The 23,528-nt window shown below is 38.9% G+C and overlaps 2 pseudogenes; both read left to right on the forward strand.

Annotated features, from left to right (window-relative positions):
- The window catches only part of LOC129025955 (anosmin-1-like), a 184,445-nt pseudogene that overhangs the window by 82,028 nt on the left and 78,889 nt on the right, over positions 1–23,528 (forward strand).
- Positions 11,802–12,478, forward strand: LOC129025875 (non-POU domain-containing octamer-binding protein-like; annotated as a pseudogene).

Raw genomic sequence — 23,528 nt, forward strand, 5'->3', positions numbered from 1 at the left:
GTTCTCACAAGGTGAGCTCCAAAATTGAAGTTCAACCTGAGATGCCACATGGGTTCTTGGCTTCATGCAGGAAGGAATTCAAGACCAAGGCTGCAGAGTAAAGTGAAAGCAAGTTTATTAAGAAAGTAAAGGAATAAAAGGGTGGCTGTGCCATAGGCAGAGCAATGGCATGGGCTGCTTGATTGAGTAAACTTATCATTATTTCTAGATCGTATGCTAAATAAGGAGTGGATATTTATGAGATTTCTGGGAAAGGGGTGGGGAGTTCTGGAACTGAGGGTCCCTTCCCATTTTAGACCATATAGGGTAGTTTCTACACCTTGTCATAGCATTTGTAAACTGTCATGGTGTTGGTGGGAGTGTCTTTTAGCATGCAAATACATTATAATTAGTGCATAATGAGCATGCAGACAACCAGAGCTTCCTTTCATTGCCATCTTGGTTTTGGTGGGTTTTGACTGGCTTCTTTACTGCATCCTGTTTCATCAGTGGGGTCTTTGTGACCTGTATCTTGTGAAACCAGTCCTGCCAACCTCCTGTCTCATCCTGTGACTAAGAATGCCTAACCTCCTGATAATGCAGCACAGCGGATCTTGGCCACATTTTACCCAGCCACTGTTCAAGGTAGAGTCCTTTGGGTTCTAACATCTCTGGCAGGGCTGCTGTCTTTTATGTACCTTTTTAATTGTTTGGAGAAATAGGAAGTTTTTTCTTCCATATGAAGTGTGAGAGAAAGTGTGTCATTGTTGTTTTCTCTGCATCATTTTAGATTTTCTTGAAAATTTTTTTTTTTTAACTGTCCAGAGTATTAGAAAGAAATAGACTTTTGGCAAACTTAGCCTGCAAACATTTACTCAGATGATTGCATATAGGTTGTGTCTCAGAGAGATTTCATGGAGGATTATTAAAAGAAAATGTTGGCTCTCATTAATAACATTTTGAGAAATGTCTTTAATCAGTCAGTAAACTGCTGATTACTAGCTATTGGAAGTGAAGCAGGCATGCAATTAAATTAGAGCTTTAAATGAATTACATGTACCGATGCTACACTTGGCAGCCAGAGATTCTAGATTAAGAGCAAAACAAGTGTGTTATGCGTTGCTTTGATTAGCATTCGAGAAATATACCTATTTTTGTAAGTGATACTTGTTTTGTATATCGTATTTGACTGTTCCACAACCTGTCAGGACCTTGGCTGTGTGGGATCATGGAGTTTTCAAAGGCCTGAGACTTTTTCTGCACTGATGTCTACAGTTGTGAAAATGCACCTGTGTACACATGTAGCAGCATATTTTTATAATACTTATTTTTAGCAGTGAGAGAAAACAAAAATCGCATGCCTATTTTCAGACATTGTTAGCCACACAGCATTTAACAGTTTCTTTATGGAATAAATGTTTGTTCCTTGAGTGAAATGATAAAGACTTACTTTGCCAGTGGCAGGAGTGCCATATGTTCACTTCAGATGGTCTTGAGGAAGATTTAGGTCTAAGCATACTTATTAAATAACCACTAAAGATTTTTGCCTTGGAGCGAAGTTGATATGCCATAACTAACAAAATTAACTCTTAAAGGACTCCTAAGTTATGTAAGCTGGATAAGTTTTTAAACAACCTTTCATTGCTACTAGAAAATTGGCTTTCTTTTGGCATTGCTATTCTGGTAAAAAACTTGTTTTTGAACATGCTTTGGAGAGGTAAGCACTGTAAATTGGGACAGGCTCACATATGTCTTGGAAGAAAATTATTAAAGAGCTCAAAATTTTTTAAATTAAAATAATTAAAAATGAGTTGTTCATATGCAACATTATTGACTATAGAATCTAAAATATTGTCATAAGAAATATATGTTATTAATGAAACTTATGTAAATGAAGAAAGACACATTACTCCAAAGAAAATGGTCTGGGGATTGTTCATGGGTAGAGATTCAGCTACTTGCAAGTTAAGTCTTTGTCATTCCACTCAAGAAACATCCAACAAACATTTATTCCATAAAAAAAATATTAATTATCTTTCAAACTTGATGGCAGTTCTTTTTAAAGGTTCATAATCATCAGAATTTTCAGTAGAACTTGTTGAGAGATTTCTGAACCCTGATCCCAGAGACTCTCATCGTAGGTTGAGAAGAAAGCCCATGAGTTTTCATTTGAAATAAACTCCAAGAGGTGCCCATAATACCAGTCACTGATCATACTTTGAGCAGTATTGTTATACAGAATTGACAGTTGGCACAGGAGCAGTTAGTTTCATACATGCCTTTGATTTAAAAAATTGGCAATAGATATTGAAAATAAGTTTCTTCATAGAGTCTTCCAGTGTATATTCTAACTATAACTGTATTTTAAAATAAGGAGGAGGTTACTAAAATATGGTGAAAAAGTAGTAATGGTACACCGTATATCCTGAATTCTACATTATATATGTCTGAAATGTAACTGGGAATTTCTACTGTAATTGGAAAATTTATCAACAATGAATATAATAATGAAATTCATTATTATAATAATGAACATATCTAATAATGAAAATAATCGTGAATGGATGAGAGCTAGGGCCATGCCTATATTTAGATGCTGACATTTGACTATATATGACTATTCATGTTTACAATTACAATTTGCATTAAATATAATTTTGACAATCAAATCTCCATGCAAATGAATGTAACTTTTTTTTCAACCATGAGGCATAGCTACTATCAATCCAGCACACACAAATGTCCCATATGTACACACATGCTATATATACTTTATATATTATGTGTGTATATATATTATATATACTATATATAGCTATATATTTATTTGTGTATATAGTTCATTTATTCAACAATCTTAGTATTTATTATTACAGTCATTCTTGAACAATGAAGTCTGGCTAGTATCATTGATTAATTAGAATGTATATAGTAATAAGTTATATGCATGTATGTTTAAGTAAACTTCATTTTCTGTTATGAAACTCTCATGTCAGAGTCTAACAGATTTAGTCAGTGTATTTTAATGGAGCGATTAAACTGGATGTATCCTAATGCTGTTGGATTCACTGAGATAAGGACCCAACTTAACAATATAAATGTGTACATACGTATAGACATACATTTAATACAATGCATTTTCACTTAATCACTTGTAGAAGAGTGTAAAAAAATAGCCATATGCTGCCAATTTAAAAGAAATGTTATATTAAGTATTATGAGAAAAAATTTCCTTTGAAACAACAACCTTTAGAAGGTATTTCTTACTAAATAGGAAATATTTCTTGGCCGGGCATGGTGGCTCATGGCTGTAATCCCAGCACTTTGGGAGGCCAAGGCGGGCGGATCACAATGTCAGGAGACCGAGACCATCCTGGCTAACATGATGAAACCCTGTCTGTACTAAAAATACAAAAAAATTAGCCGGGTGTTGTGGCAGGCACCTGTAGTTCCAGCTACTCGGGAGGCTGAGGCAGGGGAATGGCGTGAACCTGGGAGGCGGAGCTTGGAGCTTGCTGTGAGCTGAGATAGCACACTGCACTCCAGCCTGGGTGACAGAGCGAGACTCCGTCTCAAAAAAAAAAAAAAAAAAAAGAAAGAAAATATTTCTCCAGCTGATGGTGACAATCATTGCTTTCCCTATAAGTCAGTGCCAGGAGGTGTAACTTTTGCTTTTCAATTGTGTTGAAATACATTTTTGTTTCCTGTTGCGTGATGATGCTTTTGCTCAGATTCGTTTTATGCCAAGTTAAAAAGAGCACGTGATTTTTTCAGTTTTCTGAACTAACCAGAATAAATGAGCATTGAAAACCAACAATCACAGGTGAATTCTTTTTCCGCCTTGGCTTTGTTTCTTTGTTTCCATGTTTTATTTATTTTTATTGTCCTTCTATTCCAGTGCCCTGCCAGGAATCAGGGGACCTGAGGAAACACCAGTGCCAAAGCTTTTGTGAGGTAGGAGAACGTCAGTGGCACTTAAATCACTTGACCCAAATATGGCTATACTTACATGGGGTAATCGGTAGGAATGGGCCCTCTTATTCTTCTGCAGATTGGGGAGATCATTAACTGCAGGTGTGTGTGCATATATGTAAATTATTGTAAAAAAAAATGGAGCCTTCTCAAAACCTGGCTATACCCACTGCTTTCAGTACTGGCTAACAAGACAGAAAAAAATTTTATGATAATGGATGGAAGACTAGAAGCTTTCTAAAGGTGTAGATTGTCACCACCTTCCCACCTTATATCATAGCTATCTGAGAGGTTTTCTGCATGCTTTTGAAATATTCATGCCATTGGGGAGAAAAGACTCATATTACTGCTAATGGGGTTTCTCAAATATTTTCATCTCACTGTTCCTCCTTGAGCTTCTCCCCATATCCTGGGCAGAATACTTGCCTGCATTTAACTGTACAGGAGAGAGGCATCTTACTTCACCTGACTATTCACGAGGTCAGAAGATTGAGACCATCCTGACTAACACGGTGAAACCCCGTCTCTACTGAAAATACAAAAAAATTAGCTGGGTGTGGTGGCGGGCGCCTGTAGTCCCAGCTACTCGGGAGGCTGAGGCAGGGGAATGGCGTGAACTCAGGAGGCGGAGCTTGCAGTGAGCCGAGATTGTGCCACTGCACTCCAGCCTGGACAGCAGAGCGAGACTCAGCCTCAAAAAAAAAAAAAAAAAATTAGTATCTATTTATCCATCCATCCATCCATCCATCCATCCATCCAGCTAGCCATCCATCCATCCATCTGTTCATCTGTCTGTCCACATCTGTCTATCTATCCATCCATCTATCCATTCACCATCCACCCTTGTATCCACTCATTCATCTCTGTATCATCCTTATTAGGAGACTGTATAATATTGTCCTAGAAGACAACTGTCTAAACTCACCAATAGTGCAAAAAAGAGGAAGAGCTGCTTTACTGGACTCTCTTCCCCAGGGAATACAGGAGGCACAGGCCCTGAGCCTGAGATTCTGCTGAGAAGTAACCAGAAAGACATAAGACCAGGCAGACTGCCTGGATTCCAGGGTTTCCAAGGACAGTGGACTTGAGAAGTATGAGAATTTGAAAGTTTTGGGGGACCAGTAGAGAATGAGTTGAGAGAGTCCACTTTGGCAGTCAGGAAAGTTTAGTTGAGGGTCTTGGCCAGAAGAGGTGCCCCTGACATCAGAATGAAATGATGTTATGGAGTATCTTTGGACAGAGCTTGGGGGTGAAAGGGAGCTCTTCCAAGGATACAGAGACATTGATCTGGTCTTCATCCACCACAGCAAATAAATATTAGTGTAATCCCATTGCCTGTGTTTCACTCTGGATCTTAGTCTGAGAAAATGACTCCAAAATTAGTACAATAATGGCTTCATCAATATGTATTGTATGTAAAATATCTTCATAATCTTACTTGATCTTTCCCATACTCCTGTAGTTAAGCAGAACAGATGGTAAGTCCTGAAGAGTTACATGTGGAAGCCAGAAAGGACTGGGAAGTTGAGGCTCTTCAAGAGAATGATTTGTTCACAGCCAACCCTCCAGGTAGAAAAGCTGGGTCTAAAACTCCTGTCTTCTGACCACTGCCACTGATTGTCTGATTGTTGTTCCTGGTCGATTACACTTGGCCAATCACCAGAGGCGATAGTGGGTTTAGGCCTCTTAAGACATAGAAAAGATGTGGCAGAAATAAACAAAACTGATGATTTGCTGCAAAGACAAGGAGAGTGAGGCCAACTCATGTTTTTTTTGTGCGTTCTGCTTTTGCCTTTTCTGTGCTCCTACTTTAACCATTTTAAAAAGATCTATTCGTTCATTTATTCAACATGAACTTTTTGAATACCTACATCATGCCCTGCAGTTTGGTAGAGATGTGGCAGTAAACAAATCACACAAAAATTCCAGGCTTTGTGGGGCTTATTTTCTCTGGATGAAAGCTCTCAGGTCTGAATGAGGGGAACTTGAGTCTAATCATAACTGCAAAATCAACTCACTCTATGAATTCATTTAAATCAATTAACCTGTGTCTTCAACGTCATTTTCAAATCAGGGATTTATCCTATTGCTCTTACATGGTGTTTATTAAAATAGATAATGAATGTCAATGCATGATACAGAGTTTATCAAGCTGTACAAAAGTAACAGAATTATATTTACTTTGTATTATGTGTTGTAGGCTTATGGGTCACAGCTCTGTGAGGTATCTGAATCAACTATTGATTCTGAATTTTTACCCACATTGGTAATCCTTGTCAACACAATTAGAGCAAAGTATCTAGTGAAGTGACTGTTGTGTTCTTAACTTTTATTTTCTATTCTATTCCATATATAAGCTGTACATCTATAGGCATGAAAATATATATTTATAGAATCTTTTTTGTATGTGTCATCCAGGCTGGAGTGCAATGGCCATTATTTTGCGATCTCCACTCACTGCACCTTCTGCCTCCTGGGTTCAAGTGATTCTTGTGCCTTGGCCTCCCAAGTAGCTGGAATTACAGGCGTGCACCACCATGCTCAGCTGATTGTTGTATTCTTAGTAGAGGGAAGGTTTTGCTGTATTGGTGAGGCTGGTCTCAAACTCCTGGCCTCAGTGATCTGCTCACCTTGGCCTCCCAAAGTGCTAGGATTATAGGTATGAGCCACTGCTCCTGACTTGCTTATAGAATCTTGAGTAACAAGGTGTTTGTTTTATAAATTTATTATGCCTAAATATCAGTGACTCTGGGCTGATATTTTTACACATGATCACTGAGAAGGAAGATACAATTGAAGGTCATTTGAAACCTTTCTCCCTGTAAATTCCAAATTCAAGAGTAGTTTTCTGTAACTGCCATTCTCTAAGGTAACTGTGAGGTGTTCCTTCTGGCAGTCATCCCTTCTGGCAAGAAAGGTTAGTTGAAACTTGAAAGGTGGGGAAAACAGATGCCATTTAATGTGAGGAGCTTTGTTGAGTTGTTTCAGCCCAATGGTTAAATAATTCAAGACCTGATATTCCATTAGTGGCTTTGATTGTTTTTAGGTCCCTGTGTGTTTTTTTTGCTTCTATTTTATTTTGCAGTAAATATCTGACTATTGTGTTGAAGGAGGCTGAACTTTGAAAACACTAATGGCTGTTTCAGCATTTTTAGGGCTAGTCACTTATTGAGACAGGCCTAATAGAATCCTGTTCATCCTCCCCATTCTCACATTATTTGTTAAGAATGCACACAAATTGTCATGACTCCAATCAGTGATGATTGTCAAAGTTTTCCCTTTGTAAAAGTTCAGACTGAAAAGAGAATCTAGATTACATTATTCTTTGACTGAAACAGTTATCCTGTTAGATATGTTTATTTGCAAGGCAGTCGGGGCTTGTCTTTTAAGACATGGGTTTGCAAACCATGACTTGCAGGCAAACTGGCTTGCTTCTTATTTCATAAATAAAGCTTTGTTTGAACATAACTGCAATGGTTTCTTTACATATTGTCCATGGCTGAATTTGTGTTACAACAACAGAATTGAGTAATTGTGACATTATATGCCACTTGTAGCTAAAATACCTATTGTCTGGCCCTTTATAGAAAAAGTTTGTCAATTTCTGCTCCAAGAGAAAGAGTAGGTAGGGGCACAGTAGCTAATGACTGTAATACCAACCCTATGGGAAGCTGAGGCAGGAGGATTTCTTGAGGCCAGAAGTTCCAGGTTGCAGTGAGCTATGATTATGCTATTGCAGACCAGACTGGGCAACAGATTGAGACCGTGTCTCAAAAAAACAAACAAAAAAAACACACACACCAAAGAACAGTCACAATTATATCACAAAATTCACCTAACCATTTAAAGTATTGTTACTTCTTAATCTGTATTATCAGCACCCAAGCACCCACTTCTAAACATAAAACATTGTTCTTGGTCATTTTAATCACAAAATAAATTTTCCTATGTGAAAGAGACTTTTGGAGGCATGTTAATAACAACATACCTAGAATTGGTTCATTTTGTTCTCATATCCTGATCTCTTTCACTTCTCATTTGATACCTATGCTTTGTTACATGTTAAAAGGTAACTTTCTATTTTTAGGCTGATATCAGAGGTAATAATGTCATTTTTTAAATGAAGAAGTTAAATGTTTGTGTTAGAAAAGTAATAAAATTAAGATATTTCAGCAGTCCTCTGGAGTACATGGGATTTGTTTATGTATCAATTTTTAGTACATGACATGTAATGATAGACACATAGACAGTCAGATAGATTCTGTTTTGTTGGTTTAGTTTATTAACTAACCATTATCACTGCTTATTTTTATTTTTGTTTCTTGTTTTTTTTACCAAATACAAAATGCACATTTTCCTAGATTGAAATACTCCTTTCTCCTGCTTTATTCTGTGAGCATTTAGTGCTATAAATTTCTCTCTACACACGGCTTTAGCTGTGTCCCAGAGATTCTGGTATTTTGTGTCATTGTTCTCATTGATTTCAAAGAATATCTTTGTTTCTGTCTTCATTTTGTTATTTACCGAGTAGTCATTCAGGAGCAGGTTGTTCAGTTTCCATGTAGTTGTGCCATTTTGAGTGGGTTTTGTAATCCTGAGTTCTAATTTGATTGTACTGTGGTCTGAGAGACTGTTTGCTATGATTTCCACTATTTTGCATTGGCTGAGGAATGTTTTACTTCCAATTATGTGGACAATTTCAGAATAACTACAATGTAGTGCTGAGAAGAATGTATATTCTGTTGATTTGGGGCAGAGAGTTCTGTAGATGTCTATTAGGCCCTCTTGGTCCAGAGCTGAGTTCAAGTGCTGAATATCCTTCTTAATTTTCTCTCTCGTTGATTTGTTTAATATTGACAGTGGGTGTTAAGTTTTTCCATTATTAATGTGTGGGAGTCCAAGTCTTTTTGAATGTCTCTAAGAACTTTATGAATGTGGATGCTCCTATATTGGGTGCATACATATTTAGGATAGTTAGCTCTTCTTGTTGCATTGATCCCTTTACCATTATGTAATGACTTTCTTTGTCTTTTTTGACCATTGTTGGTTTGAAGTCTGTTTTCATCAGAGACTAGGATTGCAATCCCTGCTTTTTTTTTTCTTTCCATTTGCTTGGCAAGTATTCCTCCGTCCCTTTATTTTGAGCCTATGTGTGTCTTTGCATGTGAGATGGGTCTCCTGAATACAGTACACCAGATGACTCTTGACTGTTTATCCAGTTTGCCAGTCTGTATCTTTTACTTGGGGCAGTTAGCTCATTTACATTTAAGGTTAATATTGTTATGTGTGAATTTGATCGTGTCATTCTGATGCTAGCTGGTTACTTTTCCCATTAGTTGATGCAGTTTCTTCATAGTACCGATGGCCTTTACAATTTGGTATGTTTTTGCAGTGGCTGGTACTGGTCGTTCATTTCCATGTTTAGTGCCTTCTTCAGGAGCTCTTGTAAGGCAGGCCTGGTAGTGACACAATCTCTTAGCATTTCCTTTTCTGTAAATGACTTTATTTCTCCTTTCCTTATGAAGCTTAGTTTGGCTGGATATGAAATTCTGGGCTAACAATTCTTTTCTTTAAGAATGTTGAATATTGGCTGCCACTTTCTTCTTGCTTGTGTCGTTTCTGCAGAGAGATCACTGTTAATCTGATGGGCTTCTCTTTTGCCCTCAACATTTTTCCTTCATTTTAACCTTGGCTAATCTGACGATTATGTGTCTTGGGGTTGCTCTTCTCGAGGAGTATTTTTATGGTGTTCTCTGTACTTCCTAAATTTGAATATTGGCCTGTCTTGCTAGGTTGGGAAAGTTCTACGGGATAATATTCTAAAGAATGTTTTACAACTTAGTTCCATGCTCCCCATCACTTTGATTGGTACACCAATCAAAGGTAGATTTGGTCTTTTCTCATAGTCTCATACTTCGTGGAGGCTTTGCTTATTTATTTTTATTCTTTTTTCTCCAATCTTGTCTTCATGCTTTACTTCATTAAGTTGATCTTCAATCTCCGATATCATTTCTTCTGCTTAATCAATTTGGCTATTGATACTTGTGTATGCTTCATGAAGTTCTTGTGCTGTGTTTTTCAGCTGCATCAGGTCATTTGTGTTCTCTAAACTGGTTATTCTAGTTAGTAATTCGTCTAACCTATTTTCAATGTTCTTAACTTTCTTGCATTGGGTTAGAATATACTCCTTTAGCTTGGAGGAGTTTGTTATTTCCCACCCTCTGAAGCCTACTTCTGTGAATTTGTCAAACTCGTTCTCCACCCAGTTTTATTCCCTTGCTGGCGAGGATTTGTGATCCTTTGTAGGAGAAGAGGCATTCTGTTTTTGGAATTTTTTTTTTTTGAGACAGTGTCTCACACTGTCGCCCAGGCTGGAGTGCAGTGGTATGACCTCAGCTCACTGCAAGCTCTGTCTCCCAGGTTCACGCCATTCTCCTGCCTTAGCCTCCTGAGTAGGTGGGACTACAGGCACCCACCACCATGCCTGGCTAATTTTTTTGTAGTTTTAGTAGAGACAGGATTTCACCATGTTATCCAGGATGGTCTTGATCTCCTGACCTTGTGATCTGCCCGTCTCGGCCTCCCAAAGTGCTGGGATTACAGGCGTGAGCCATCGCGCCTGGTGGTTTTTGGAATTTTCTGCCTCATGCACTGGTTTTTCCTCATCTTTGTAGATTTGTCTACCTTTGTTCTTTGCTATTGGTGGCCTTTGATGGAGTTTCTGTGTGGAATTCATTTTTGTTGATGTTGATGCTATTCCTTTCTGTTTGTTAGTTTTCCTTCTAACAGTCAGGACCCTCTGCTGCAGGTCTGCTGGAGTTTGCTGGAGGTCCACTCCAGACCCTGTTTCCCTGGGTTTCGCCAGTGGAGGCTGCAGAACAGCAAAGATTGCTTACTGGTCCTTCCTCTGGAAGCTTCTTGAGCAACTGCCACATGCCAGCTGGGGCTCTAGTGTGTGAGGTGTCTTTCAACCCCTGTTGGGAGGTGTCTCGTAGTCCCGAGGCATGGGGGTCAGGGACCTACTTGAGGAGGCAGTCTGTCGCTTAACAGAGTTTGAACGCTGTGCTGGGAGATCCACTGCTCTCTTCAGAGCTGGGAGGCAGGAACGGTTAAGTCTGCTGAAGCTGTGCCCAAAGCTGATCCTTCCCCCAGGTGCTGTGTCCCAGGGAGACAGAGTTATCTTTAAGCCCCTGACTGGGGCTGCTGTGATTCTTTCAGAGAAGCCCGGCCCAGACAGGAGGATCTAGAGAGGTAGTCTGGCTACAGTGGCTATTTAATAAATGGTGTTGGGAAAACTGGCTAGCCGTATGTCAAAAACTGAAACTGGACCCCTTTCTTACACCTTATACAAAAATTAATTTAAGATAGATTGAAGACTTAAACTTAAGACCTAAAACCATCAAAACTCTAGAAGAAAACCTAGGCAATACAATTCAGAACATAGGCATGGGCGAAGACTTCAGCATGGGCAAAGACTTCATGACTAAAACACCAAAAGCAATGGCAACAAAAGCCAAAATTGACAGATGGGATCTAATTAAACTAAAGAGTTTCTGCACAGCAAAGAAGCTATTATCAGAGTAAACAGGCAGTCTACAGAATGGGAGAAAATTTTTGCAATCTCTTCATTTGACAAAGGGCTAATATCTAGAATCTACAAGGAAATTAAACAAATTTACAAGAAAAAAACAAACAGCCCATCAAAAAGTGGGTGAAGGATGTGAACAGATACTTCTCAAAAGAAGACATTTATGCAGCCAACAAACATATGAAAAAAAAGCCCATCATCACTGGTTATTAGAGAAATGCAAATCAAAACCACAATGAGATACCATCTCACGCAAGTTAGAATGGCGATCATTAGAGAGCAGCCATCCAGATTTGCACAGCCTGGCTTCTTTGAGTATGCGTATACCATGCGCTGGAAGGCGCTCACTGAGATGGAGAAGCAGCAGCAGGACCAAGTGGACCGCAACATCAAGGAGGCTCATGAGAAGCTGGAGATGGAGATAGAGGCTGCACGCCATGAGAACCAGGTCATGCTAATAAGACAGAATTAGATGAGGTGCCAAGAAGAACTTCGGAGGATGGAAGAGCTGCACAACCAAGAGGCGTGAAAACGAAAGCAACTGGAGCTCAGGCAGGAGGAAGAGCGCAGGCGCAGTGAAGAAGACATGCGACGGCAGCAAGAAGAAATGATGCGGCAACAGCAGGAAGGATTCAAGGGAACCTTACCTGATGCAAGAGAGCAGGAGATTCGGATGGGTCAGATGACTACGGGAGGTGCTGTGGCCATAAACAACAGAGGTACCATGCCCCCTGCTCCTGTGCCAGCTGGTACCCCAGCTCCTCCAGGACCTGCCATTATGACGCTGGATGGAACTTTGGGATTGACCCCACCAACAATTGAACGCTTTGGTCAGGCTGCTACAATGGAAGGAATTGGGCAATTGGTGGAACTCCTCCTGCATTCAGCCATGTAGTTCCTGGAGCTGAATTTGCTCCAAACAAACGTCACCGATACTAACAAGTTGTAGTGTCTAGTTTCTCAAAACCCTTAAAAGAAGGACCTTTTCTGTAGGCAGAATTCTACCCTGGAAAAGTGTTGGGGATTCCTTCCAATAGTTAGATTTACCCTGCCTGTACTACACTAGGGAGTATGCTGGAGACAGAGGGCAAGGGAGGAGGGGTATTAAACAAGTCAATTCTGTGTGGTGTATTGTTTAATCAGTTCTGTGTGGTGCATTCCTGAAGTCTTTAATGTGATTGTTGAGGGCCCGGGGAAACCATGGCAAAGTGGATCCAGTTAGAGCCCATTAATCTTGATCATTCTGTTTTTTTTTTTTTTTTTTTTTTTTTTGTCCATCTTGTTTCATTTGCTTGCTCCGCCCCTGAGACAGAGTCTTACTCTGTTGCCCAGGCTGGAGTGTAGTGGCACTCACTGCAATCTCTGCCTCTTGGGTTCAAGCTTGTCCAGGCTGATCTTGAACTCCTGACCTCATGATCCACCTGCCTTGGCCTCCCAAAATGCTGGGATTACAGGGGTGAGCCACTGTGCCCAACCTCACTTACTTTCTTATCCTTACACTCCCCCAGTCCCAGAGAAACTGCCACATACACAACAAAAACCAAATATCCCCCAGTGACCTTACCCCCATTGCTGCATTCACTCCCAGGTGAGAATTCAGGCAAACATCCACAAAGGTCACAGACAACGTACATACGGTTCTGTTATATCCCATATATTACCCCTTTATGTCCTGAAGAAGACATTTTCTCTTAGAGATTTTCATTGTAGTATATCTTTAAAAAAAAATCTTGTGTTAACTTGCCTCCATCTTTTTCTTGGGTGAGGACACCCAGGAATGACCCTTTTGTGTCTATGATGTTGCTGTTCACAGCTTTTCTTGATAGGCCTAGTACAGTCTTGGGAACAGGGTTACTGTGTACTGAAGATCTGACAGTAGCTCTTAGACTCACCTATCTTAGGTAGTCATGCTGTGCATTTTTTTTTTCGTTGGTGTACTGTGTTTGATTTGTCTCTGATATATTTGGAGTTTTTCTGAGAAATGGAGCAGTAATGCAGCATCAACCTATTAAAATACATTTTAAGCCTTTAAAAAAAAACCTCAGGAAACAATGATGCTGGAGAAAATGTGGAGAAGAAGGAATGCTGTTAGTGGGAGTGTAAACTAGTTCAACCATTGTGGAAGACAGTGTGGCAATTCCTTAAGGATCTAGAACCAGAAATACCATTTGACCCAGTAATCTCATTACTGGGTATATACCCAAAGGATTATACATCATTCTTCTATAAAGACACATGCACATGTATGTTTATTGCAGCACTGTTCACAATAGCAAAGAGTTGGAACCAACCCAAATGCCCATCAATGATAGACTGGATAAAGAAAATGTGGCACATATACACCATGGAATACTATGCAGCCATATTAAAAGGATGAGTGCATGTCTTTTGCAGGGACATGGATGAAGCTAGAAGCCATTATTCTCAGCAAACTAACACAGGAACAGAAAACCAAACATCTCATGTTCTCACTCATGAGTGGGAGTTGAACAATGAGAACACATGGACGCAGGGAGGGGAACATCATACACCAGGGCCTGTTGGGGTGTAGGGGACTGGGGGAGGGATAGCATTGGGAGAAATACCTAATGCAGATGATGGGTTGATGGGTGCAGCAAACCACCGTGGCACGTGTATACCTATGTTACAAACCTGCACATTCTGCATATATCCCAGAACTTAAAGTATAATAAAGAAAGAAAAATAAATATTCCTTTTTCACAATCAATGGAATCTTAAATTTTAATTGGCAGTCTTTTCTTTCTCATTCTTAGTGATCTTAGTTTTGGTGAACTTGTTGTATCATTGTTTATTGCCTCCTTGCTGAATAAAACACTCCCGTCTTTGATTTGCCGTTTCTGATTCATGGCATCTCAACCCTAAGAAAGAACTCAGTGGATGTCAGCATTGGATAAAACAACTGGTAAAATAGCTGCCTTCTTTGATTTTGGTGTTTCTGATTCATGACATCTCAACACTAAGTAAGAACTCAATGAATGTCACAACTGGAAGTATGCAGTACATATTGCAGTCATAGAAAGGTGAAGCATCATTGGCTTCAGGGATTAATCAAGGCTCAAAATACAAGTTATTTTGCATCAATATGCATCCTGAGATATGCAGTCTTTCTTTGCCTGGAAATAGGAAGCGAAAGAGGTTTTCATTTTACTACATATATAATTATCAAGTAATTTCTTTTGTGATTTTTGCTTTTTGAAATGTCTTTCAGGCTTATAGATTTCATTTTCATAACAGTCTTTGGAATAACTTAGATGTGAATTTCATTAGGTAAGCTTGATGGAAAAGGAAACTGATACACAAGGAGAAGGGATTTATATGCCCAAGATCACATGGTTGGTTAGTGGAGTATAAGATCTAAAATCCAAGTGGTGTAGCTTCTAGGTACATTTCTTTCTTGCTGTATTTGGGTTTCCCTCTTAAGCCTATTCTATGTCACAGCACAGACAGCAGAGGATGAAGTTTTACATCCTTCATCAGGGAATAAAAGATGAACCTATGTTGAATGTAAAGTTCTTGGCCTGGTCATCCCTGCTTGGACAGGCTTCCCCTTAAATGAGAAGTAAGTTGAAATGGTTCAAAATCATAGTTAATTAATGGCACTTCAAGGAGAGAAGGAAGACTGAAAGAAATATTCCAACACTACTGAAAAGAAAACTCAGAAAGTAAGAGGGCTAACATGCTCCTCTCTCCTATGTGGGGATTTCTTGCACTCAAAACTTTTTTATCTTGTCACTGCTCCGCAAACTTTTTTTTTTTTTTTGAGATGGAGTCTTACCCTGTTGCCCAGGCTCAGAGTGAAATGGCGCAATCTCAGCTCACTGCAACCTCTGCCTCCCGGGTTCAAGTGATTCTCCTGCCTCAGCCTCCCGAGTAGCTGGAATTACAGGCAGCGTGCCACCACACCCGGCTAATTTTTTGTATTTTTCGTAGAGATAAGGATTCACCAGGCTGGTCAAGATGATCTCGAGCTCCTGATCTCATGATCCATCCTGCTCAGCTTCCCAAACTGCTGGGATTACAGGCGTGAGCCACTGCACCTAGCCCACAACCTGGTTTCATGCCTTAAAATTTAAAGTGATAATTAAATCCATCCCTTTAGGAATTGGAACAGAACCTCTACCTGCCTGGATATGTCTGTAAAATAGTTGAAGGTCTTAAAAGAAGCTGATGAGAGCTAAACATAAAAGGGATATGATATGCCCCAGATATATGTTTTGGGGTGGAAAAGTATCAGCACATAGAATTTAGTACCATTTAGCAATCTTTTGCTTTAGCTTATCAGAACAATAGCTCCCCCAATTAGAATACACTTGTAAAGGGGAAATAAAGATGAACTTTGTTGCTATTCTTTATAAACAGAGGAATGTCTTCTCTTTTTTGGCAGATGGTGATATACTACAGCCTTAGAAGAATAAAGCTAGCTTTGAATGCCATGCTTTAGTAGTCATAGATAAGATCACCTGTATTTGTTTGAGAATCCAATTAATGAATTATCCTGGGTTCATTAAAATGGATTCTAAACTGAAAGATGGACTCAATTTTTATTAGCAAGATGATGTGCTATTTGGAAGTATTTTCCTACAAGCATTATAGTATGGCTCTTGGGTACTTTGTTTTAGGGTAGTTGTCAATTCTTTAGGGACACTAAAATGGCACTTGCAGTAGTATGCCTAGTGGGTGAGACACTTGGGCTTTTTCTTCTACTTTGTGCAATCTGATTCATTGAGCAAATGAGAGATGGTGGTGTCTCAGTCCAGGATGGTCATGGTGACAGGTTCCATATGTGGAATGTGAGAAAGAGTTTAATAAATGCTGTTGTCAGGGCTTTTGTCGTTAAAAACTAGGGTAAGAAAGTTGGAAGTATGAGATATGGAATATGTGTCAGGTTCAGATAGCTTTAGGGGTGGGCTGGGGAGAAAAAATAGACCAGAAGTTTGGTGTTGAGCGCGGTATGTTTCTGATGCAAATGGACATCAGTGTGAGACGTACTGTAGGCAAATAGCCACAGGAGTTTGGAATTTAGGTGAGAGTTCTATGCAGATAGCACAAATGCCATGACTGATGGTACTTTTTCATAAAGCTCAATGAGGTGACAGAAAGAAAACAGGCCTTTGAGTTAAACTCTGAATCACAGCAACATAAGAGGGATGGGGAGATGAAGGAGACCAAGAGAGGCCAATAAGGTGGGAGAAAACACAGGGCAGTATGGTGTTCTAATAGCCAAATGATGAAAAGCTTTTCAGGAAGGAAGAGTTGCATCAAATGCTGCAAGAACATGGAGACTTGAAATTTGATCATTGGATTCTGCAACAGGGAGCTCACTGTGGACTTTGACAAAAGCAGTGTTATTGGGTGGCAGTAGAAAATGCCCATGAATTTTTATAGTTGTTATGAGATTTTCTTTGCCAGCCACTATATGATGGGTGCAATCTGCATTGTATCAAATTGTATAGTTCCAGAACATAAACTTTTTTTTTCCTTTTAAAGCCCTGAGACTCAGTTTTCATTGGATTTTTATATTACTCCAGGGAGTATCAAATTATTCTAGACTCAGTTATAGGAGAATTGATGAGTTTTGAAAATTTATGGGACCAAGACTGGAGATTATTTAGAATGCTTTAAAGACCTAAGTCTGAAAAGAAGGGCTAGGCAAGTAGGCACATAAGGAGTTAGGGGAGTATCATGAAAATTGCAGAAGCATTAAAGTAAAAACTTTTTTTGAATGCATGTAAAGCACTTAACAAGTATCTGAAGATAACACACTTTACATACATATTGGCTACTTTTACCATGAAAGAGGAAGATAAGGTCAACACTTTTTAATTCTATGGCAGGTCAGTGAGATGCGGACTAAAGGGCTCACAGAGTTTGTGTAATGCCCAACATTGTTTTTACTAACTCTGTTTTTAGACTCTCCCTTTTTCTCCCTTAATCAGCTAGCCTTGTTTCCACATGAATAAAACTCTCCCTTAGCTGAGAAAGCCGGACAACTCCATCTGGCCCCCTTGATTTGCAAGACATTAAGGATTCCTTAGCCACCCCCTTCCTCAAGGGGTTAACTTGTGTAAGCAGATTCTCAACATATCAAAAGAGTGCAATTAACTGATAAGGTACTGAAAAAACAATGTACGAAGTTCCCAGGATTTTGCTCAAAAGATAACACCATAAAGCCTTGAGTTTGTGTCTGGCTTAGCACCCATATCTAACATCTTATGAAGAATTTAGAGCCCCCGCACCTGGTACCATGGCTTTTCTGTGACTATTTGTCTTTTAAATTGTCTGTTTCTCTGTAACCATGTGTCGTTTTAATTTTTGCATGTTTTTACTTCTGTAAAATTGTCGCATTTGAGCTTTGCTCCCCTTCCTAAACCAAAGTATAAAAGAAAATCAAGCCCCCTCCTCAGGGCGGAGAGAATTTTAAGCATTAGCCGTCTCTTTGGCCGCCACGTAATTAAGCGACTCTTAATTCGTCTCAAAGTGTGGCGTTTTTCTAACTCACTCGGGTACAATATTTGTAGTTAGAAGTCACTAGAAGTCTGTATGGGAGACTTTCTGTGCAGCAATAGTAGGTAACACATACAACTCTGGGTTAGGAGAATAAAATGTAAGGAGGAAATTTAGACCACATACATGCAACTCTTTCTGTAAGTTTAAAGTCTTTCCCTAAGACTGCCTCTAGAGCATAGAGGAGAGAGAGGAGGCTATAGTTAGGGGGAATTCACAGTTGAGAATTCCTCCCAACTGTGTGTTTTACCTTGGAAAGGTAAAAGTTGTGTTTTACCTTGGAAAGGTAAAAGTTGTGTTTTACCTTGGAAAGGTAAAAGTTGTGTTTTACCTTGGAAAGACTGGAATACATTTATATGCCGGGGGTGGGGTGTGGGGAGGAATGAATGGTGTCAGGAGTGTGAAGTCAGAGATACATGGAGTGCAAACTGGATAACTAGATTTCTGGAGTACGGAACTAAGGGTGAAGGAAATTTCAGTGTGGAGAGGGAGAAACTCATGCATCTGAAGATGCCAACTCAAGTGTCCAGCAAGATCCAGAACTGGCCTTCTCAGACTTGGTGATGCACACGAATCATCTAGGAATCTGCTTTAACGCAGGGTCTAATTAAGTAGGTATATGGTGTTCAGTAGGTATATGATGTTCTGTAGGTATATGGTGTGGCCAGGAGAGTCTGCATTTCCAACAAGCTCCCACGGGATGCTAATACTGGTGAACCAAGGCCTAGCCTTTGAGTAGCAAGTATATGGATGTCCTTCTTGGGTACTGGGGCACCCTATTTTTAGGGATAGCCATGTTTTGCCTATGATGCCACAGGCTTGTGGCTGGGGAGGCTGGCACAGGAGGATTGCATGAGTCCAGGAGGTCGAGATAGCAGTGAGCCATGTTTATGCCACCACATTCTAGCCAGGGTGACAGAGTGAGACCCTGTTTTAAAAAACAAAACAAAAAAAAGTGCTAACCTGAAGTTTTCTACCAATTCCATGAAACCTGCTATGATTGCTGCTGTGATACTCTACAGGGAGAAAATGTGTAATAGCTTAAAATGATTAAAAATCAGCAGATGAGTATGGGCTCAGTGGCTCACACCTGTAAACCCAGCATTTTAGGAGGCCAAGACGGGAGGATCACTTGAGCCCAGGAGTTTAAGGCCAGCCTGGACAACAAAGTCAGATTCCATCTCCTCCAAAAAAAAAAAAAAAAAAGAGCAGACATGGTGGCACATGCCTGTGGTCCCAGCTAGATAGGAGGCTGAGGCAGGGGGATTGCTTGGGCCCAGGAGGTTGGGCTTCAGTGACCCATATTCATGCCACTGCACTCCAGCCTGAGTGACAGAGTGAGACCCTATTTAAAAAGAAAAGAAAAAAATAGCAGATGAAAATTGTTCTTTATAAATAAAAGCAAAATACTGTTTTATTATTAAAGATGCATAATTGTAATTGTTGATTTATCTTTATTCCCCAATGCAGTCTAAACATGATAGCAGGAACAAAGTTTAGTCTTCTTGTGTCATGTAACTAGGAGAATGATGGACTCAGGTTAAATGAATCAATGAATGAAGAGAGTCTGCTTTTATCTGAGTTGATAGAGCTTTCATGGAGGAGCATGGATGGAATTCTGACATCTATCTTCTCTAAGAAGTAGAAGGTCCCAAAGAAGCACTTTGAGAGGCCGAGGTGGGTGGATCATAAGGTCAGGAGATTGATACCATCCTAGCTAATATGGTGAAACCCTGTCTCTACTAAAAATACAAACATTAGCCAGGCATGGTGTCAGGTGCCTGTAGTCCCAGCTACTCGGGAGGCTGAGGCAGGAGAATGGTGTGAACCTGGGAGGCAGAGCTTGTAGTGAGCCAAGATCGCACCGCTGCACTCCAGCTTGGGTGGCAGAGTGAGACACTATCTCAAAAAAAAAAAAAAAAGTAGAAGGAGAGGTTTCCTTCTGGCTCCTATATCGGCTTAAAGTTTATTTATCTACTTATTGAGACTTTTATATGTTATTTCAATTTTTTAGTAGACATAGGGCTATTCATGTTTTCTATTTCTTTTTTAGTAGCATTTATAGCCTGAGGCTTTGTAGAAAGTGAACTGTTTTAAGCAAGTTATCACGTTAATAAAAATAAGGTAGTTCATAGTGCCTACTTCACCTTTATTGTTAGCATTTTGATGTTTATTAAGTCTGTAGTGATGAACCTTTTTGCAATACTGACTTATCAATAAGTTACGTGTTCTCTATTTTTTTCTTGATACATCTGGATAGAATTTTGTCAATTTTAGTGCTGTTTTAAAAAATAACTTTTTCTTTTATTGTTTTTCTTTATTTTGGTCATTTTCTATGCTGTTGATTTTTGGTCTTTTTTTTTTTTTTTTTTTTACTTTTGCTTAATTTTGATAAGTTTGACCTTTATATACTATCTTATGGTAGGAGCTTAGATAGTTGAGCTCTTACTTTCATTTCATATATAAGAACTATATGCTATAAATTTTGCCGTATGCAAACCTGCATTTTGTGTTATAGCATGTTTTTATTTTTACACAGGTAAAATTTCTAATTAGTTTTGTGATTCCATCTTTGAGTTTCACATGAGAGTATGGTTTATTTTGTAAATATTTGAGAATTTTAGAGATATCTTTCTATTGATTCCTGGTTAAGTTACCTTTTATTAAGACAATACTTCAGATTTCTATCTTTTTGAATATTTTCAGAATTGCTTTTTGGAACACAGTATATTTGGTCTTGAATGACTTCATGAGTAATATGAAAATGTTATAAATGTATACTTCCATTGTTTATTTCCTTCATTTGTATTAGTGTCATAAATCATTCTTCTGCGTTTGTTTCAAGCTCCACATCACATTTTTATCATTTGTGCTTTAAATTTATCTTCTTTCAGAGATATAGAAACAAGAAAAGTCATCTTTTTAATATAATCATGTATTTGTTATTTCTAGAACTATTCATTCTTTGTGTAGACCCCAGTGTTCATCTGTTATCATTTTCCTTTTGTTTTTACCATTTCTTGTAATCGGGGTAGCTGTTATGAATTCAGATATACCTTCTGTATATCTGAGGTAGTCTTTAAGGCATCTTCTGTTTTTTTTTGTTTTTTTTGTTTGTGTGTGTGTGTGTGTGTGTGTGTGTGTGTGTGACATAGTCTCGCTCTGTCACCCAGGCTGGAGTGCAGTGGCACAATCTCAGTTCACTGTAAGCTCCGCCTCCCGGGTTCACACCATTCTCCTGCCTCAGCCTCCCGAGTAGCTGTGATTACAGGGGCCTGCCACCGTGCCTGGCTAATTTTTTTGTATTTTTAGTAGAGTGTTAGTGTTAGTGAGGATGGTCTTAATCTCCTGACCTCGTGATCCACCGGCCTCGTCATCTTCAGGTTTTAAAGATATTTTGTGAGTATAAAATTCCAGGTTGATTTTTTTTTTAATAGTATTTTAAAGATATAGTTTCATTTTCTTCTCTCATGCATATTTTCTGAAAAATCTTCGACATTCTTATTCTTGTTTTACTCTTTATAAAGTGTCTTTTATTTTTCTAACTGCTTTGAAGATTTTCTTTCTGTATCTGGCATATGAAGAATATGATTAAATGTACTTTGAATTATCTTTGTTTCTTCTGCTTAGGGTTAACTGAGATTCCTCTAACTATAGACATAACATTTTAATCAAATTTTTAATTTATTGTTCAACATTATTTATTTGTCTCATCTCTCTTCTCTCCTTCTGGGACTCTAATGATACATATTAGACCAGCTTGTTTTGTTTCATGGGTCAATGGGTCTATGATCTTTTTGTTTGTTTGTTTGTTTCTTTTTGGTCATTTTCCACCCTCTACTTCATTTTGATAGTATTTTTTTTTTTTTTTTGAGAGTTTTGCTCTTGTTGCCCAAGCTGGAGTGCAATGGCGTGATCTCTGCTTACTGCAACCTCCACCTCCTGGGTTCAAGCAATTTTCCTGTCTCAGTCTCCCAAGTAGCTGGGATTACAGGCATGTGCCACCACACCCAGCTAATTTTATATTTTTAGTAGACAAGGGGTTTCTCCATGTTGGTCAGGCTGATCTCGATCTCCCAATATCAGGTGATCCTCCTGCCTCGGCCTGCCAAAGTGCTGGGATTACAGGCATGAATCACTGCACCCAGCCCATTCTGATAGTTTTTTTTTTTTTTTTTTTTTTAAATCATTGTGTTTTAGCTTTTCTTTTAAGTAATCTTGTCTTCTGTAGTGTCTAATATTTTAAAAATCCCATTGGGCATATTTTTCATTTCTTCCTTTTTACTTTTGGAAGTTCTACACAGTTCTGTTCTGTATCTTTCATTCCTTTCCTCCCTACATCCATGTTTTCCTCTACATTATTGAACATATGCAGCATATTTATAATAGCCTTTAAATGTCCTTTGCTGTTAATTTTATCATCTCTATAGTGTCTCATCCTGCTTCTGTAGATCTTGTTTTTCCCACTTTGTTTATGTGCCACAATTTCCTTCTTCTTTGCACAGTGAATTACTTTTGGTTGGATCTCAAATTTTTGTGTTTTGAATTTTGCTATGTCTTTCTAGAAAGCTTTAGACTTTGTTCTAGCATGTAATTAAGTTCTTTTTGAGATCTTTTTTTTTTATTTTGAGGTTTCTTTCGAGTTTCTTAGGGTAAGATCAGAGTAGCATTTAGACTATGCCTAATTTATCCCATTACTAAAGTGATATCCTTCTGAGGACTCTAACCAGCGCTTCATGAATTGTGCATTCTCTCCATGCTGACTGTTTGAAATGTGGTTAGAATGGTTTCCTTTACTGATGTCTGGTTGTTCTTTCCCTAGACTCATGCAGTTTGAAGCCATGCACATTAAGGTCAGTATTCAGCTAAAAATGAAGTGGTCCCTCTGAACCTCTCCAGGTTTCTCTCTTCATGCAGTTTCATCCTGCTTGATAGTCTGCCCACAAGAGCTGGCCATCTCAGCCTCAAGCTTTAATCTCTTTCTCTACAACTTGAAAATATGGCAGAACTATCTTGGGATCAGCCTTCCTTGCACTGTAGATTTGAAACTGCATCTCTAATCATTCATTTTTTGGCAAAATTAAAATTCATCTCATTTGTGTCTTTTCAGGTTTTCTTGTCTTGTGCCGACTGTTGTCCAATGTCTGAAGAAAGTGGCTGCATACAAGAGGCCTTCAGAAAGTTCATGGAAAAATGTAATTAAAAGCTAAAAATAAAACATATAAACTTTGTTTCCCCACATAAGCTCCATCAAGCTTTGATGTTACCAGCCAATTAGTCCATCCCTAAAAAACTGAGTGTTCTGGGAATTTAACCATGTCAATGTAGGTTTTGAAAAATATTATTCACTGAAGAAAAATAGGTGCCCTTTAAAGATTCTTATAAGAACAGGAAACAAAAACAAGTCAGAAGGAGAGAAATCAGAACTGTAAGTTGGATGCCTAATGATTTCTCATTGAAATTC

This window comes from Pongo pygmaeus, chromosome Y, assembly GCF_028885625.2.
Source record: "Pongo pygmaeus isolate AG05252 chromosome Y, NHGRI_mPonPyg2-v2.0_pri, whole genome shotgun sequence".
NCBI lineage: Eukaryota > Metazoa > Chordata > Mammalia > Primates > Hominidae > Pongo > Pongo pygmaeus.